The sequence below is a fragment of the Hypanus sabinus genome, chromosome 12 (assembly GCF_030144855.1).
Source record: "Hypanus sabinus isolate sHypSab1 chromosome 12, sHypSab1.hap1, whole genome shotgun sequence".
NCBI lineage: Eukaryota > Metazoa > Chordata > Chondrichthyes > Myliobatiformes > Dasyatidae > Hypanus > Hypanus sabinus.
This window is the reverse complement of record NC_082717.1, coordinates 6,568,629-6,586,181: the sequence shown is the minus strand read 5'-3', so window position 1 is coordinate 6,586,181 and position 17,553 is coordinate 6,568,629. Positions and strand designations below refer to the sequence as shown.

Sequence of the window (17,553 nt, the reverse complement as noted above, 5' to 3'; positions counted from 1 at the left end):
CTACAAGAGGAGAGGCTGTACTTGATCTGGTATTGGGAAATGAACCTGGTCAGTGTCAGATCTCTCAGTGGGAGAGCACTTTGGAGATAGCGATCATAATTCTATCTCCTTTACCATAACATTGGAAAGGAATAGGACCAGACAAGTTAGGGAAACGTTTAATTGGAGTAAGGGGAAATATAACGCTAACAGGAAGGAACTTGGAAGCAAAAATTGGAAACAGATGTTTTCAGGGAAATGTATGGAAGAAATGTGGCAAACGTTCAGGGGATATTTGCATGGAGTTCTGCGTAGGTGCATTGCAATGAGACAAGGAAAGGATGGTAGGGTACAGGAACCGTGGTTTACAAAGACTGTTGCAAATCTTGTCAAGAATAAAAGAAGAGCTTACGAAAGGTTTAAAAAACTAGATAATGATAGAGATCTGGAGGAGTATAAGGCTAGCAGGAAGAATCTTAAGAATGAAATTAAGAAAGCCAGAAGGGGTCATGAGAAGGCCTTGGCAGACAGGATTAAGGAAAACCCCAAGGTATTCTACAAGTATGTGAAGAGCAAGAGGATAAGACATGAAAGAATAGGACCAATCAAGTTTGACAGTGGAAGATTGTGTATGGAATTGAAAGAGAGAACAGAGGAGCTTAATGAATACTTTGCTTCAATGTTCACTATGGAAAAGGATCATGGGGATTGTAGGCATGACTTGCAGTGGACTGAAAAACTTGAGCATGTAGATATTAAAAAAGAGGATGTGCTGGAGCTTTTAGAAAGCATCAAGTTGGATAAGTCGCCGGAACTGGATGAGATGTAAGCCAGGCTACTTTGAGAGGCAAGGGAGCAGATTGCTGAGACTCAGCGATGATCTTTGCATCATCAATGAGGGTGGGAGAGGTTCCAGAGGTTTGGAGAGTTGTGGATGTTGTTTCTTTATTCAAGAAAGGGAGGTAGGGATAGCCCAGGAAATTAGAGACCAGTGAGTCTTACTTCAGTGGTTGGTAAGTTGATGGAGAAGATCCTGAGAGGCAGGATTTATGAACATTTGGAGAGGCATAATATGATTAGGAATAGTCAGCATTGGCTTTGTCAAAGGCAGGTCATGCCTTATGAGGCTGATTGAATTTTTTGAGGTTGTGATTAAACATATTGATGAAGATAGAGCCATAGCTGTAGTGTATATGGATTTTAGCAAGGCATTTGATAAAGTACCCATCCAAGGCTTATTGAGAAAGTAAGGAGGCATGGGATCCAAGGGGACTTTGCTTTGTGGATCGAGAACTGGCTTACCCACAGAAGACAAAGAGTGGTTGTAGATGGGTCATATTCTGCATGGAGGCCGGTGACCAGTGGTGTACCTCAGGGATCTGTTCTAGGGCCCCTACTTTTTGTGATTTTTATAAATCACCTGGATGAGGAAGAGGAGGGATGGATTAGTAAATTTGCTGATGACACAAAGGTTGGGGGTGTTGTGGATAGTGTGGAGAGCTGGCTGTGGTTACAGCGGGACATTCATAGGATGCAAAACTGGGCTGAGAAGTGACAGATGGAATTCAACCCAGATAAGTGTGGGGTGGTTCATTTTGGTAGGTCAAATATGATGGCAGAATATAGTATTAATGGTAAGACTCTTGGCAATGTGGAGGATCAGAGGGATCTTGGGGTCCGAGTCCATAGGGCACTCAAAGCTGCTACACAGGTTGACTCTGTGGTTAAGAAGGCAGAAGGTGTATTGGCCTTCATCAATTGTGGAATTGAGTTTAAGAGCTGAAAGGTAATATTGCAGCGATATAGGACCCTGGTCAGACCTCACTTGGAGTTCTCTGCTCAATTCTGGTCACCTCACTACAGGAAGGATGTGGAAACCATATAAAGGGTGCAGTGCAGATTTGCCTGGATTGGGGAGCATGCCTTATGAGAATAGGTTGAGTAAACTTGGCCTTTTCTCTTTGGAGTGATGGAGGATGAGAGGTGACCTGATAGAGGTGTGTAAAATGATGAAAGGCATTGATCGTGTGGATAGTCAGAGGATTTTTCCGCTGGCTGAAATGGCTAACACAAGAGAGCATAGTTATAAAGTGCTTGGAAGTAGTTACAGAAGAGATGTCAGGGGTAAGTTTTTACAGTGTGGTGATTGCGTGGAATGGGCTGCCAGCGGAGGTGGTGGAGGTGGAAATGATAGAGTCTTTTAAGATACTCCTGGATAGGTACATGGAGCTTTGAAAAATAGAGGGTGATGTTAACCCTAAGAAATTTCTAAGGTAAGGACATGTTTGGGGCAGTTTCATTGGCCAAAAGACCAGTATAGGTAATGGTGGCCTGTACAGCTGCACCAGAACCCTGTTGGCCACCCTTCTTCATTCGCGATGGGGCTGGACTTCGAGTTGGGATTATTCTTCTCTGTTTGACGGAGGAGCTGGGGTGAGTGGGAGATGGAGGCTGGGCGTCGAGGAGGAGGTATGTGTGGCAATGGGGGTATAGGTTTTCTATGTTTCTGTGTTTAAATCGGGATGCAAGATGGCATGGACTGCGGAGGTGGGAAGTGCTACTCCATGCTGTATCTCAATAAAATAATGTAACCAGAGTTTTATAGAACTGCAATATTTTAGCAGTGGGATTTCTGGGGATTGTCAAGGAGGCACAGCTGAGGAGGAGGTAAGGCTGTTATTTTCCTATTAATCTATGACCTTTGACTTGGTACAGACAGAAAAAAGACAGTCAGGCAATGGAATGATTAAGATGTCTGAATTCAGGGAACCTCACAGGCTCCCCATTGTGGGGAGAGCACCCAGCAGCGGCTCCTGTCAGAGGTGCATTTGGATGTACTCAGGGGACTGAGGGCATTAAGTTTACTTTTTGTGAGGAGGTCACACCTAAGTTACAGGCCACAGACAGATACAGCTCACCTCCAGCCTCTTTGCGCCAACTGAGGGTGAGCAATTAAATGTTGGCTCAGCCTGTGAATCCCACATCCCCTCAATGTTGTCATTTCAGATCAGTGACTGATGCAGGGTAAGATCTTCTACTCACTCTCCTCTTGAAAAGCTTTCATAACTGTAAGAACATGAGAAGCAGAAGTAGAAGCAGGCCATTCAGCCACTCAAGCTTGTTCTGCCATTTAAAGTCATAGAGTAATACAGCTCAGACTCAGGCCCTTCTGCCCATCTAATCCATGCCGATCTATTATTTTGACTAGTCCCATTTTAACTCCATCTGGGCCAAAGTCTTCCATGCACCTCTCATCCTCATACTTATCCAATCTTCTCTTAAATGTTGAAATCAAAACCAAATCTACCAATTCTGCTCGTAGTTCATTCCACACTCACACCACCCTCCAAGTGAAAAGTTTCCCTTCAGATTCCCTTTACAAGTTCACCTTTCACCTTTGACCTATATCTCTAATTCTAGTCTTGTGACACCACTTCCAATAAATTATGGTCCTGTATTCCCTACAGCACACCTCAACCATGATGGAATAGCAGAGCAGCCTAAATAGGCTACTATACAGGGATCCTTGTGGGGAGTTCTGCATAGGCATGTTCCAATGAGATAGGAAAGTTATGAGAGAGTACAGTGACCGTGGTGTACAAAGGCTGTAATAACTCAGCCTTAACTCCTTGGAGTGACAAAAGATGAGAGTTGACCTGATAGACGTGTATAAGATGATGAGAGGCATTGATCGTGTGGATAGTCAGATAGTCCTTTTTCCCAGGGCTGAAATAGTTACCACATGAGGACACAGGTTTAAGATGCTGGGGAGTACGTATAGAGGAGATGTCAGGAGGAGATGTCAGTTTTTTTACACAGAGAGTGGTGAGTGGGTGGAATGGGCTGTCGGTCATGGTGGTGGAGGTGGTTAAGATAGGGTCTTTTAAGAGACTTTTGGATAGGTACATGGAGCTTAGAAAAATAGAGAGCTATGGGTAAGCCAAGTAATTTCTAAGGTAGGGACATGTTCGGCACAACTTTGTGGGCCGAAGGGCCTGTATAGTTCCATAGGTTTTCTGTTTCTATGCCTTATGGTCTGAGGCAACAAATGCAATTGCCAATAGGAAGTAAACAAGCTAGTATCCTGATGCAATCACCACAGCTTGAAGCTGAATGCCCTTGAAACCGTGGAGATGCATACCAAAATAAGGAGAAATATGTCTCCTCTCCACACTCTCATCATCAACAACTCTACAGTCAACACAATTTCAGTGGTGATGTCTGGTCCCTAGACATCATTATTTCACAGGACCTCATGTGGGTGAACCATATCTCCTTCATTAACAAAAAGGCTCAGCAGAGGATGTACTTCTTACAGTCATAATGTCATAGTAAAGTACAGTACAGAAACAGGCCTTTCAGCCCATCTCATCCATACTGAACCAATTAAACAGCCTACTTCCATTGACTGCAGCACCATAACACTCTACACCCCCACCATTCATGTACATATCCAGATTTCTCTTAAATGCTGAAATCGAGCTTGCATGTACTATTTGTGCTGGCGTCTCGTTACACACTCATGACTCACTGAGTGAAGAAGTTTCCCCTCATATTCCCCTTCAACATTTCACCTTTAACCCTTAACTCATGACCTCCAGTTGGAACCCACCCAACCTCTGTGGAAAAAACCTTCCTACTTTTACCCTATCTATACCCCTCATAACTTTGTGCGTACCCCTCTCAATCTTCTATGTTCCAAGGAATACAGTCCAAACCTACTCAACCTCTCCTTATAACTCAGTTTCTCTTGTCCCACCAACATCCTTGTAGATTTTCTCTATACTCTTTCAACCTTATTTACAATTTTTCCTGTCGGTAGGTAACCAAAACTGAACGCAATCCTCCTAGTTAGACCTCACCAATGTCTTACACAACTTCAAAATAACATCCCATCTATTTTACTCAGTACTTTAATTTATAAAGGCCAATGTGCCAAAAGCTTCCTTTATGACTGTTACGGTACAGCAACAATGAATATAGAATTGAGATAGGTTTTTTATAACAAACATTTATTAAACACTGCTCAAAAAAAAACAAAATGACTAACTTAACCAGAAGTCAGCTGCTATATGGCATTGCGAATAGTTCTTAAAGTGATAATGCAAAATCAGTTTTTAGAGTGATAATGTAAAAAGTCCAAGTGATTTGCATAGTCACTTAGGAGAGATTTTCCTAGAAATAGCGAATTCCTCGACGCCACGATGCTACTGCTGATCCTAGCCGAAATATGCCTTGCCCGAAGTATTTACAATGAAGGAAATTAAATGGCTTAAAGATACAGGCCTTTCCTTGGCAAAATGTTGCATCCAGCTCTTGCTTTTTATATAGCAATGCAGGAGCAATCTCGGATGCAGGTTTCTAATTCCTTCCAAATGAGGATCAAGTAAGGTCAAACCTGTTTTACCGCCAACAACACCAAATTTTCTTGATTCTTTAACTTCCCAAACTTCGATAATTCTTCACTCTCTGACTGAACTTTAACTGACAATGATTTTCAGAACTGCCTGCACAATGATTCTTACAGTAGAAATTAAAACTCCACTTTAAAATGAAACTGCGTCATGAAATCAAATACGCAGCAGAACCGAGTCACTGACGAATTAAGCCATGAACTGACCTGCATCACAGGTCACACTGCATCACAGGTGCGTGCTTCTTTTATACCTGTTGAAAGATAGGCCATCACATGACCTCACACTGCCGAGAAAATTACATCACTCCATCATCACGAGACCATTACATCATGCCCAGCAGAGCCTCAATTACATCATGGTCATGTAACAGTCAAAAGATACCCACGGGTACGTAACAATGACCTTATGTACCTGTGATACTATTTCCAATGAATTATGGTCCTGTATTCCCTACAGCACTCCTCAGTGCCGTAAAATTCACTGTGTAAGACCTACCCAGGCTGGTCCTACCGAAGAGCAACACTTCATTCTGGTGTGAATTATATTTCAGCTGCCATTTTTTCAGCTGCTTCAGCTTGTGCTGCAAGACATCACAGCTTTCCTCACTATCCACTACACCTCTACTCTTGGTGTCATCCACAAATTGTCTGAAGGAATTAACCACATTATCAGGATGACTAGAATGAATTCCTCCCTCAGCAAGGACCTACACCCATTGCAAATTGCCTACCACCACAATGGGTCAATGGTAGATGCAATCTCAATGGCTTTTCAGAGGGCTTTAGACCACTTGGAGAACACAAACATCTCTGTCAGGATGCTGTTCATCAACTATAGCTCAGCATTTAATAACACCATTCCCACAATCCTGTTTGAGAAGTTGCAGAACTTGTAGCTCCCTCTGCAATTGGATCCTCGACTTCCTAACCGGAAGAACACAATCCGTGCGGATTGGTGATAACATCTCCTCCTTGCTGATGATCAACACTGGTGCACCTCAGGGTTGTGTGCTTAGCCCACGAGATGGCGTACAGGAATGAGATATACCCACCAGTTCAGTGGTGTCTCAACAACCTGGCACTCAACGTCAGTGAAATGAAAGAGCTGATTGTGGACTTCAATAAGGGTAAGATGAAGGAACACAGGCTAATTCTCATAGATGGATCAGAAGTGGAGAGAGTGAGCAGTTTCAAGTTCCTGGGTGTCAGGATCTCTGAGGATCTAACCTGGTCCCAACATATCGATGCAGTTATAAAGAAGGTAAAACAGCGACTTCACTTCATTAGGAGTTTGAAGAGTTTGAGATGTGAACAAATACACTCAAAAGCTTCAATAGATGTACCGTGGAGAGGATTCTGACAGGCTGCATCAATGTCTCGTATAGGGTGCTGACTGATATACCTGTTGTTGAGGGGATGGACACTGGGGTACTTTGCACTGGCTGCTTACCCCCTTCCCCTCTCTGACTGTCACCCAATTTCCTGTGTCCAGCACCTTGGATTAAGTACATCTTTATAGGTCCTGTCAACCCCTCAGACTCCAAGACTCCGGAGTTCGTCCAATTCCAGCTCCAACTCCTTAATATGGATTGTTAGAAGCTGCATCAAGGAGCACTTCTCGTTGGTGTAGTGATCAGGGACACTGGAGATCTCCCTGAGTTCCCACATCCTGCAAGAGGAGCATTCTACTATCCTGCTTGGCATCCCTCCTGTCCCAACTGAGCAAATATCAAAAAGGAAGGACAATCACAAAATACTGTGGATCAGAGGTGGAGAAGGTCAGTAACTTCCAATTCCTTCTTATGATCCTTTCAGAGGATCTGACCTGGGACCAGCACAGAAGTGCCGTTACAAGGAAAACATGACAGAACCTTTACTTTGTTTGAAGTTTGCAAAGATCTGGCATATCATCTAAAACTCTGACAAACTTGTATTAACGTGTGGTTGAGTGTATACTGACTGGCAATGTCACAGCCTGGTATGTACACACCAATGCCCTTGAACAAGAAAAGCCTACAAAGTTGTCGACTGTTTATTCTCCTGATCGTCTGAGTTCCTCCAGCATTTTATGTGTGCAAGCTGGGGCTATTTTCTTTGAAGCAACAGACAGAGGTGCCTAAGACCCAGGGATGGGCAAACAACACACATATCCCTTTTTTTCTCCAGTCCTGATGAAAGATCCTGCCCCAAAATGTTAACTGTACTTTTTTCATAGATGCTGCCTGACCTGCTGAGTTCCTCCAGCACTTTGTGCATGTTGCTTCCATTTCCAGCATCTGCAGATTTTCTTTTGTTTGTAGGTGGACAGCCAACACCTTTTTCCCAGGGCAGCATTGACTAATGTCAGATAACATCTGAGTGGAGGAAAGTTTAGGGGAAATGTCAGAGGTAAGTTTTATACACAGTGTGGTGGGTATCTGGAGTGCACTGCTGGGGATGGTGGCACATACTGAGGCATAGATACTTCAGAAAATTAATAATAGAAGGGAGAAGGAAGTGCGGGAGCTGGATTTTATCTTAAGGAATACTCTAGACGCAGCTAACGTGTTTTCCCTTTGCGAAAATCCATGGGATTTTACATGGGAAAATGCTGGTCAGGCAGAAGCCAGCAGAGAGATTGTAAAAGGCAGAAACACAACACTGGGGGACACCTTCGTCAAATTAAGGAAGATATTGTTGGGGCAGTACAGCACTCAAGTTTTCACATGCTGGGACAGGCATGTCCCTGTCTCACTAGGGTATGAGGCCGCCAGCTACTCTCACCTGGTTTAGCTCACTTGTTGAAGTGGTGTTATCACAAGCAAACAGCTACCTGGAGCCTCAGGTGAGAACTGAGCCCCTGGTGGGTGGAGACCAATGGTGAGTGAGCTGCCCCAGATCGGACACGACAAGCCCCCTCACCAGAGGAGATCCCCCTCCCTGGACACCTCATATACTCCGATTTCTGGTAAATGGTGCCTTATAATCAGTTGCATTATTATAACTCTACATGAAGCAATCCTTATAGGTCCATATATGGAGTTCTATAACAAACCCATGTCAGGCAAGCAAGGACTTGCCTTTCCTGGAGATAAAACTCCAAATAAGGTTAATCTGATCAACCATTCCAATGAACTCTCTACCCCACTCTCTCTATTTCCTCTGTCACTGCACTGAAATGCTTACACTTCAAAACAATTTTTTATAAAGCTGTTCACATTGTAACTGCTGGTACTTATGTATTTCTATATATTTTATTTCATATCCATATTTTAAATGCTAAATTAATTTTGTCTCTAATTATGTGACCTTATAACTGTTGAAAGTTGAGTCACATTGCACGTTGTGCTAACAAACCACAGTAAATTCAGTGAGTGCAGATGTTTGGGAAATGGAGGAGATGAGGGTGAGGGCAACATCAATGGTGGAGGAAGAGAAACCCCGTTCTTTGTCCTGGAAGGGAAAACCACATCCTGGGAACAGATACAGTGGAGACAAAGGAACTGAGAAAAAGGAATAGCATTTTTATAGGAGACAAGGTGGGAAGAAGTATAGTCAAGATTTTTTTTAATCAAAATATACTTTATTCAAGAATAAAATTATTTACAATAAACTATTCAATGACTCTCAGTCCTTTACAAATGTTTCCATTACAGTCTTTATATTCCCACACTTCTGCAACCCACGTGGCGCTCTGTTATTCCATATTTACATACACTTGTTCAGGGGTATACACCCAGCCCCCCTACCCTTCAACTCCCGTGGGAGAAGAACCCTAGACTATGGTCCTTCCCCGTGGGGCCCTTGCTGTGGCTGCACCAAGTTTGAGTGCGTCCCTCAGCACGAACGCCTGCAGCCGAGAATGTGTCAGTCGGCAGCATTCCCCCACGGACATCTCCGTGTGCTGGCAGACCATCAAGTCAGCCCGTAGATCAGAGAGTCCAATGTCACGCAGCTGCTGGGGATGAACCTCGACACTATCCCATCCATCCTCCTCCTTTTCGGCGAACCCACAGCGTGCAAAGAGGTGGGTCACCAATTCCTCCTCACTGCAGTCCTCCCGTGGGCAGAGGGGTGTGGAGACGATGTTCCAGGTGTAAAGGAGGGATCGGATTGGGAGGGCCCCTCTCACCGCCAGCCAGGCGAGGTCTTGGTGCCTGTTGGTGAGGTCTGGTGATGAGGCATTTTGCCAGATGAACTATATGGTCTGCTCAGGGAACCACCCCACTGTGTCCATCTCGTCCTTCTCCTGCAGTGCCAGCAGGACCTTACATGCTGACCACTGCCAGATGGCCCTGTGGTCAAAGGCGTTGACCTGAAAGAACTTCTCTACGAAGGACAGGTATGGCAGCAAAGACCATCTGACAGGGATGTTGCGCAGTAAGGGGGCCAGACCCATCCTTCGTAGCCAGGGCGACAGGTAGAACCTGGGCACGTAGTGGTACTTGGTGCCCATGTACCTGTACACACACACAACCTGATGCAGCCACACACGAAGTTGGCCATCAGGGTGAGGGTGACGTTGATGACGTTTTTGCCCCCGTTGTCCAAGGACTTGTGCATGGTGGTCCATCTGACCTGTTCCATCTTGGATCTCCAGACGAATCTGACGATGGCTCGGGTGATGTCTGAGCTGAAGGAGCAGGGGACTGGCCACACCTGCGCCAAGTACAGCAGCCCTGAGAGCACCTCACACCTGATGACCAGGTTCTTGCCTGCTATCGATAGGGAGCACTGGAGAAGGGGAAATCTGATTGGAGAGGACATAAGACCATGGAAGACAGGGAAAGGGAAAAGCACCTGGCTTGAAATGTCTGATACCAGAGGACAAGCATTTGACATGAGAGGACACAAGTTGAAAAGAAATGTGTGAGGCAAGGTTTTTTTTACAAAGAGCTATGGGTGACTGGAATATGCTGCCTCAGTAAATACTGAAGAAAGGGGCATTGAAGAGGCTTTTAGATAAGTATGTGAATGTACTTGAAATCAAAGGATGTGGCATTGCACAGGCAGAGGGGATTAGTTTTTGCATTTGTTTAATTTGGTAGAATATGGAGGGAGAAGGACTTTTTCCTGTACTGTACCCTGCTGTTCTATGTTCAAAGGTTTTTATAAATGAAGAGATGTTGTTTTTTGTATTTTTGCAGCTGCAAACTAATGATATTAAAAGTGAAACAGAATATGGGGCTGCCTTTCCGGGAAACAACAGCAGACAGTTTTAAGCAAACACGAGGAAATCTGCAGATGCTGGAAATCCAAGCAACACACACAAAATGCTGGTGGAACACAGCAGGTCAGGCAGCATCTATAGGGAGAAGCACTGTCGACGTTTCGGGCCAAGACCCTTCAGTTCTGATGAAGGTTCTCGTCCCAAAACATTGACTGTGCTTCTCCCTATAGACGCTGCCTGGCCTGCTGTGTTCCACCAGCATTTTGTGTGTGTTGCAGACAGTTTTAACTTCATTTACAAGAAAACAAAATACTTACTCTTATGTTTAGTTGTGATCACTTCATTATAGGAAGGATGTAGAAGGATGTTCAGCTAGCGACATTTTCCCAGGGCAGAAATGGGTAATGCAAGAGGACATAACTTTCAGGAGATTGGAGGGGTATATTGGAGGGACATCAGGGATAAGTTTTTTTTACTCTGAGTGGTGGGTGCATGAAATGTACTGCCAGGGATGGGGATATATTCAGATGCATTACGGACATTTGAGAGTCTGTTAGATACACACACACACACACACACACATGCAATCAGCATCTCGTATGTTTGGTGGGGGGGGGGTGGAGGGGGAAGCTACTGCACAGGATCCAAATAAGATGCAAAATGTTGAAAACTTAGTCAGCTCCATCGTGAGCACAAGCCTCTGTAATACCCTGGACTTCTTCAAGGAGTGATGCCTCAGAAAGGCACCGTCCATCTGCAAGGACCCCCATTACCCAGGTCATTATTCTCATTGCTACCATCAGAAAGAGCCTGAAGGCAAACACAGAACAGCTTCTTCTCTTCTGTCATCTGATTTCTGAATGAACACTAGCTCACTACATCTTTCATTTCTATTTTTGCACTACTTATTTAATTTAGCTATTTCATATATATATTTCAGTAACTCACAGTTCTTTTTCTCTTCATTGTTACGTATTTCATTGTACAGCTGCCACAAAGTTCATGACATATACTGGAGACATCAAACCTGATGTGGAAGCTTTAGAGAGGGTGCAGTGGTCGTTTCTGTTGATCAATGTCAAAAAAAAAGCCAAATTAAACCCGCTGTGATTCAATGTTGTAAAAGAATAAAACATGAAAACTGCCGTGGGGGGGGGGGGGGTGTGGTAAATGCTTTCTATCGGCACCGTGCTTAACATGAGGTAAAGGGTGACAAGATTTTGTGCGCAGTTTAAGTTCTTTTGTGCACTTGTAGCTAAAGATGAGTGCATGCTAGGTATATTTAAAGAGGAGGTTGATAGGTTGTTGATTAGCCAGTGCATTGGGGAGACGGCAGGGAAATGGGACTAGGAGGTAATGACTGATTTCTGCTCCCATGTCGTATGGAATGTGTTCAGCATGAATGTAAAAAATGCGCCGTTTTTATATTTTATCGTGAATAAAGATTAGTTTTCAAAACAAAAAGAGGGTGAGCGTACCAGGTATTTGTTGAAACTGCGAATAGTTTATGAAGACCTACTTTATTGCGTAGAGTTTGTGAACAAACTTTAGTGGAGGAAAAATCTCCAGCCAATGCCCCTCGCTCCCCCCCCCCCCCCCGAGAACGATTACCCTTTATATTCACGGCCGCAAGATCAACGCGCCTGTTCTCACCTTGGCTGCAGAGCGCTCGCATCTCTCAGGGTAAGTGTGGAACAGCACCGAGCCGGGGCAGCGGATGGGAGCCGTGAAAGAGGAAGGGCTGCGAGACGGTGCGGTCAGGGTTATCGGACGTCACCTTGGGCACCTCCAGCCATCAGTAAGCGAAGTGAGATTTAACTTCTCACCTGAACGGAGCTACTCAGTGGCGTAGCGGCTAGAGTAATCCTGTAGGATGATCGTAAGATCGGGGTTTAATTCCGTTCTCCGTAAGGAGTTTGGATGTTCTCCCGTGACTGTGTTCTGGCCACATTTTAACCTACTGTAAGATCCCTTTAAAAGAGCTCCAGTTTCTCCCCACTTGCCAATGTACATAATGCCATTAGTCAGTTCTGGGTAGGCACTGTATGTTTTGATGTACTTGTGTCTAATCGCTTTATCTTTCACCCATTCAAGGCGGAGGTCAGTCAACTGAACTAATCGGGCGAAGTTGCATACGGAGCACAGGTAAGTGATTAGCCAGACAGGATAGAGGGACCGAATGGTCCATTGCTGATATATTTTTGTGTGATCTGAGTTTGGAAGAGGCGCGGCACATGTCCAGAGTTTAAAGCTTTAGAGAGGGAGAGAGCGCAGCTCGGGTTCTAGCAGAGGCAGAGGGTGGGATGTCGGCCGGAAACATACACACCAGAGATAAAGGCGGATGTTCTAACTTGGGCGGTGTACCGGATGATGGGTCTAATGCAGACAAGTTTGTGGTTGGGAGCAGGAGGCTGGACTTACCAAATGGTGAGACGCTGGGTGTATTTAGAAACAGGGGGATCTCGGAGAACTCGAGGGGTCCCTGAAGGTGGAAACACCGGGAGGTAAACTGCTGCAGAAGGAACATAACATACATACCGAGCTGAATGGGAACACAGGATGTAATGTCATGGATGTTCTGGAGTTGATGGAACTTTCTACACCATTAGGTACTACTCTACATAGCAAACGTTTTCACATCATATTGTTGTCAAACTTCAATTCCGTTGATCAGAATTTGCACTGAAGTATTGTTCGCGTTGGTCTAGGGGAATCAGCCTTCGGTCCCGCCAAACTGCGTAATCAGGTTTGTGCGAATGCAGTGTAATGTACCCCCAGTTACAAACCCACAACGCAAAATATCAGACAGTACACCATATGCAATTAAATGATATACTTTATGAATTTTAATCTGAATATAGGATTAGGAATGCAAATCAACAAAAAAAAAAAGGCCCAAGTCAAAGTTCCAGTTCAAGCTCACTTGGTGGTCATCTATCGATCCCCTCCGATCGTCACCGACCTTCGGACCCTCAGATCCCAGTCCACTCCGGCCGGTGGTCTACCAGCTTTCAACACTCGCGGCTTCCCTCTTGATCTCTCCTTGACAAAAGACCGCGAAAACAACATCTTTCCAGATACACAAGACAAAACAACAATCCCCGATTGGCTAACAGTCCTGTTGTCTCCAACAATAACCCAAACATGACTGCTCGGAGAAACTGTTCCTCAGCAGTGAACATTACAAAGAAGCCATTACACGTAAAACAGTATATAATTGACTATGTCATAAAATGATGCTTGGCTGTACATAAGGAGACTGACAAGAAATAATAAAGTAGTGATAGAGTTAGGTGGAGGTGTTGATCAGCCTTACAGCTTGGGGAAAGCAACTGTGTGGGAGTCTAGTGGTCCTGGTGTGGATGCTACATAGCCTCCTCTCTGATGGGAGCTGGACAAACAGACCACCATCAGGGTGAAGTGTGGTCCATCATGATGTTACTGGACCTTTTCCAACACCTTTCTGTATCTATGTTATTGATGGGGTCAGTGGTTTGGTAGGCTGGTACCGGTGATGCTTTGACTACCAGCTGTAGAGCCTTCCCCTCCATTGCAGTGTAGTTTCTGGTAGGTCGGCTGGTGGTGCAGGGACATTAGCGCTGGACTCTGGAACGGAAGTTCCCAGTTTGAATCCAGTCAGGCCGTCCCAGAGTGCGCTTTCCATCCATGCCGGGTTGAGTGTTGAGCTCGGAACTCGACCTCATAAAATAAAGAAAAATACTGCATAATGTCTGAGTGAGGAGTGGCGTGCCACACAGACTTTCGTTCCCACCTTGTAAGGCATGGAAATGCTCGATGCCAGCCCTGGATTCAACGTCATCATCACCATCATTCTGCACCAAGCAATGATGCAGCTTGTCAGGATGCTTCCTCGTCCACATCTGTAGAATGATGTGAGTATGGATGTGCCAAGTCTTGCTCTCATCTACCTCCTCAGAAAGTAGAGGCACTGATGAGCTTTCTTGACCATGTGTTCTGAGACCATGAGAGGTTGTGTGTGATGTGCACTCCCAGGAGATTGAAACTGTTTTCAATTTCCATTTCTGTGCTGGCGATGTAAAGAGGGGTGTGAGTGCTGCAAGTTCTCCTGAGGTTGATAACTTTCTCCTTTGTCTTGTCGACATTAAGCAGGAGGTTATTTGTCTGGCACCAGGACTCAGGTTCTTCCACTCCTCTCTGTAAGCCGTCTCATCATTGCTGGTGATGAGCCCCATCTCTGTCATGCCATCGGTGAACTTGACAATGTGATTGCTTGGGTGTTCGGCCACACAGTCGTGTGTCAGCGGAGTGTACAGCAGTGGGCTCAGCTCTCAGCCCGGGGGGCACCTGTGCTGAGGATGGGGAGGGGTGTGGTTGTGCATCCTGATAATCTGAGGTCTGTTCGCTGTGACGCTCAACACCCAGTTGCACAGTGGTGTGTTTACAATAAGGAGTAGGAGGATTAGAGTGAGTGTAGATGATGCCTGACCTGCTGAGATCCTCCAGCATTTTGCGTGTGTTGCTCTATGTGTCTCTACGGTTTGGATGTGACCCAAGTGTGGAGTGAGAGACACTGAAGCAGATCAATAGTTCACAGACTTTAATACAAACAGTGTTAAAGGGAAAAGAAAACAATGAACGTTAAGCAAAACAGGGCCGTTAACTAAAACTCTCAAATGGAAAACGAAGCCTACACAGTGGCTGAAAAGAACATCGAAACATTAAATGAATACCACTAGTCTTCAGAGTCAGTTGATTTGGAAGTCCAATGTCTCAAGGAAAACTAATTGCAAAACAGCAGTGAACCATTGCTATGCTCTGTCCAAGTCTCGACAAGCACTACGATGACAAGGATGGAGTTAAATACCATCACAATTAATAATAATTACCTGGCACATGCAAATTCAAAAGTGCAATTGCCATATGGACTGTGATGCTGAATCTATGGTTGTGACACTATGTTCTATGCACTCCAGGATCAATCGAACTCTTCCATCCCACATAGCCCTCCATCTTTCATTCATCCATGTATCTGTCTAAGAGTCTCTGAAATGTCCCTAATGTATCTGCCTCTACCACCACCCCGGTAGGGTTTTCCACACACCCACCACTCACTGCATAAAAGTACGAAAACTTACCTTTGATATTCCACCTGTCGAAGGTGGTGGCACTGGACCTGGTTCTCAGGCTCGGTGGGGAAGAGTGAAGACAGGCAGGGCTGGGGTGACTTCTGGAGGAACTCAGTGTGTCGAGCAGCATCTGCTGACAGAAAGGACTCATTGATTTTATGGGTCAAGGCCCAGCATTGGGACTGAGAGGGGTGAGGGAAGGTAATGAGAGGGGACAGTGCTGTGAAGGGGGCCAGTAAGTGATCGATGGTTAGAGTGGTGAAGCTGATGGACAGATGGTGGAGGAAGAGGGGAAGCTGAGAGTAGAGACACTGCTGGAGAAGGTCTAGGGAGGAACTCAAAGTCCACCAGCCCTACACTCCAATGTGTAAGGAAGCAATAATGGGAGCCATTAGGGTAGAGGTGAGGCAAATGGTATGTTGGCATTCATCGCAAAAGGATTTAAGTACAGGAGCAAGGAAGTTCTACTGCAGTTGTACAAAGCCTTAGTGAGACCGCACCTAGAATATTGTATGCAGTTTTGGTCCCCTAATGTGAGGAAAGACCTTCTTGCCATAGAGGGAGTACAGAGAAGGTTCACCAGCTTGATTCCTGGGATGGCAGGACTTTCATATGAAGAAAGACTGGATCGACTAGGCTTATACTCACTGGAATTTAGAAGATTGAGGGGTGATCTTATTGAAACGTATAAAATTCTAAAGAGATTGGACAGGCTAGATGCAGGAAGATTGTTTCCAATGTTGGGGAAGTCCAGAACGAGGGGTCACAGTTTAAGGATAAAGGGGAAGCCTTTTAGGACCGAGATGAGGAAAAACTTCTTCACACAAAGAGTGGTGAATCTGTGGAATTCTCTGCCACAGGAAACAGTTGAGGCCGGTTCATTGGCTATATTTAAGAGGAGGTTAGATATGGCCCTTGTGGCTAAAGGGATCGGGGGTATGGAGAGAAAGCAGCTACAGGGTTCTGATTTGGATGATCAGCCACGATCACACTGAATGGCGGTGCAGGCTCAAAGGGCTGAATGGCCTACTCCTGCACCTATTTTCTATGTCTATGTCCTATGTTTATTAGGGGAGAAGTGACGGATGTTATGTACACGCAACCCTGTAAAAGTATCAGCAACAATAGAACACACCTGGAGTCTGGTTTTGCTGTTAACAGAACACTATTTTATTAGTAACTACGTCATATAGTAACTTAAACCAGGTAAATCAAGAGTTAATGGTGTTATGGATATATAGGTTGAAATACAAAGTTCCCAAACTTATTCAAGCTTAGGTGGCAAGTGATCCAGTCTTACGATAGTATGTATGAAAGTTCAGTTCAAATGTACAGGTTAATCAATACGAGATATTTGTAATCCAAAGGCAAATGTTGCGAGAAGGCAATTACGTCGATATTCTACAGATTCCACAACAGCAATACAAAATAACAATAACAGTAGGTTTTATCTCCAAAGTAGTTCTACTCCACCATGAAGTATCACCAACAGTGATCTTCAACGAATATCCTTTCAACACAAGTGGTACCACACCCAAATTCAGCTATGGGACATCTCAAAGTGGTGGCCACATGATTCTCAAACAGAGAGTATATAAAGCTGCAACAGAACTTCCCGGTGGCAAAATATTATAATTCCAATTCCCATTCCTGTTCCATCATGTTGATCTGTGGCCTCCTCTTGTGCCAGATGGAGGATCAACACCTTCTATTTCAACTACTTAGCTTCAAACTGATGGCATGAACATTGATTTCTCCTTCCAGTAAAAAAAAATTCCTTCCTGCACACCTCTACTTCTATTTCTCACTCTGGCCTCTACCTCTTCTCAATTACCTATCACCTACTACTGGTGCCCCTCTTCCATCTCTTTCTCCTATGATCCACTCTCCTCTCCTATCAG

At 44.8% G+C, this 17,553-nt stretch overlaps 2 protein-coding genes and 1 long non-coding RNA gene across 7 annotated transcripts in view; 2 read left to right on the top strand and 1 right to left on the bottom strand.

The window, feature by feature from the left end:
• The window catches only part of LOC132402602 (uncharacterized), a 68,596-nt gene extending 55,967 nt beyond the window's left edge, over nt 1-12,629 (bottom strand). Inside the window, exons 1-2 of the long non-coding RNA XR_009514974.1 lie at nt 12,198-12,629; nt 11,493-11,609 (exon numbers count right to left, since the gene is read on the bottom strand). This is a non-coding gene — a long non-coding RNA (uncharacterized LOC132402602). The remainder of the gene's footprint in view (nt 1-11,492; nt 11,610-12,197) is intronic.
• Nucleotides 1-17,553, top strand: part of LOC132402596 (uncharacterized) — a 258,408-nt gene that overhangs the window by 213,917 nt on the left and 26,938 nt on the right. Inside the window, exons 1-2 of one of the 5 annotated variants that reach the window (XM_059985498.1) lie at nt 12,205-12,227; nt 12,639-12,689. The exons of 3 other annotated variants lie outside the window; for them this stretch is intronic. The gene's annotated coding sequence lies outside the window, so the exon portion shown is untranslated. Of the gene's footprint in view, nt 1-12,204; nt 12,228-12,356; nt 12,413-12,638; nt 12,690-17,553 lie in introns of those variants that run through there. One more of the 5 variants, XM_059985499.1, reaches the window with a different exon arrangement.
• The window catches only part of LOC132402600 (uncharacterized), a 78,619-nt gene continuing 74,112 nt past the window's right edge, over nt 13,047-17,553 (top strand). The window contains exon 1 of the mRNA XM_059985501.1: nt 13,047-13,153. The gene's annotated coding sequence lies outside the window, so the exon portion shown is untranslated. The remainder of the gene's footprint in view (nt 13,154-17,553) is intronic.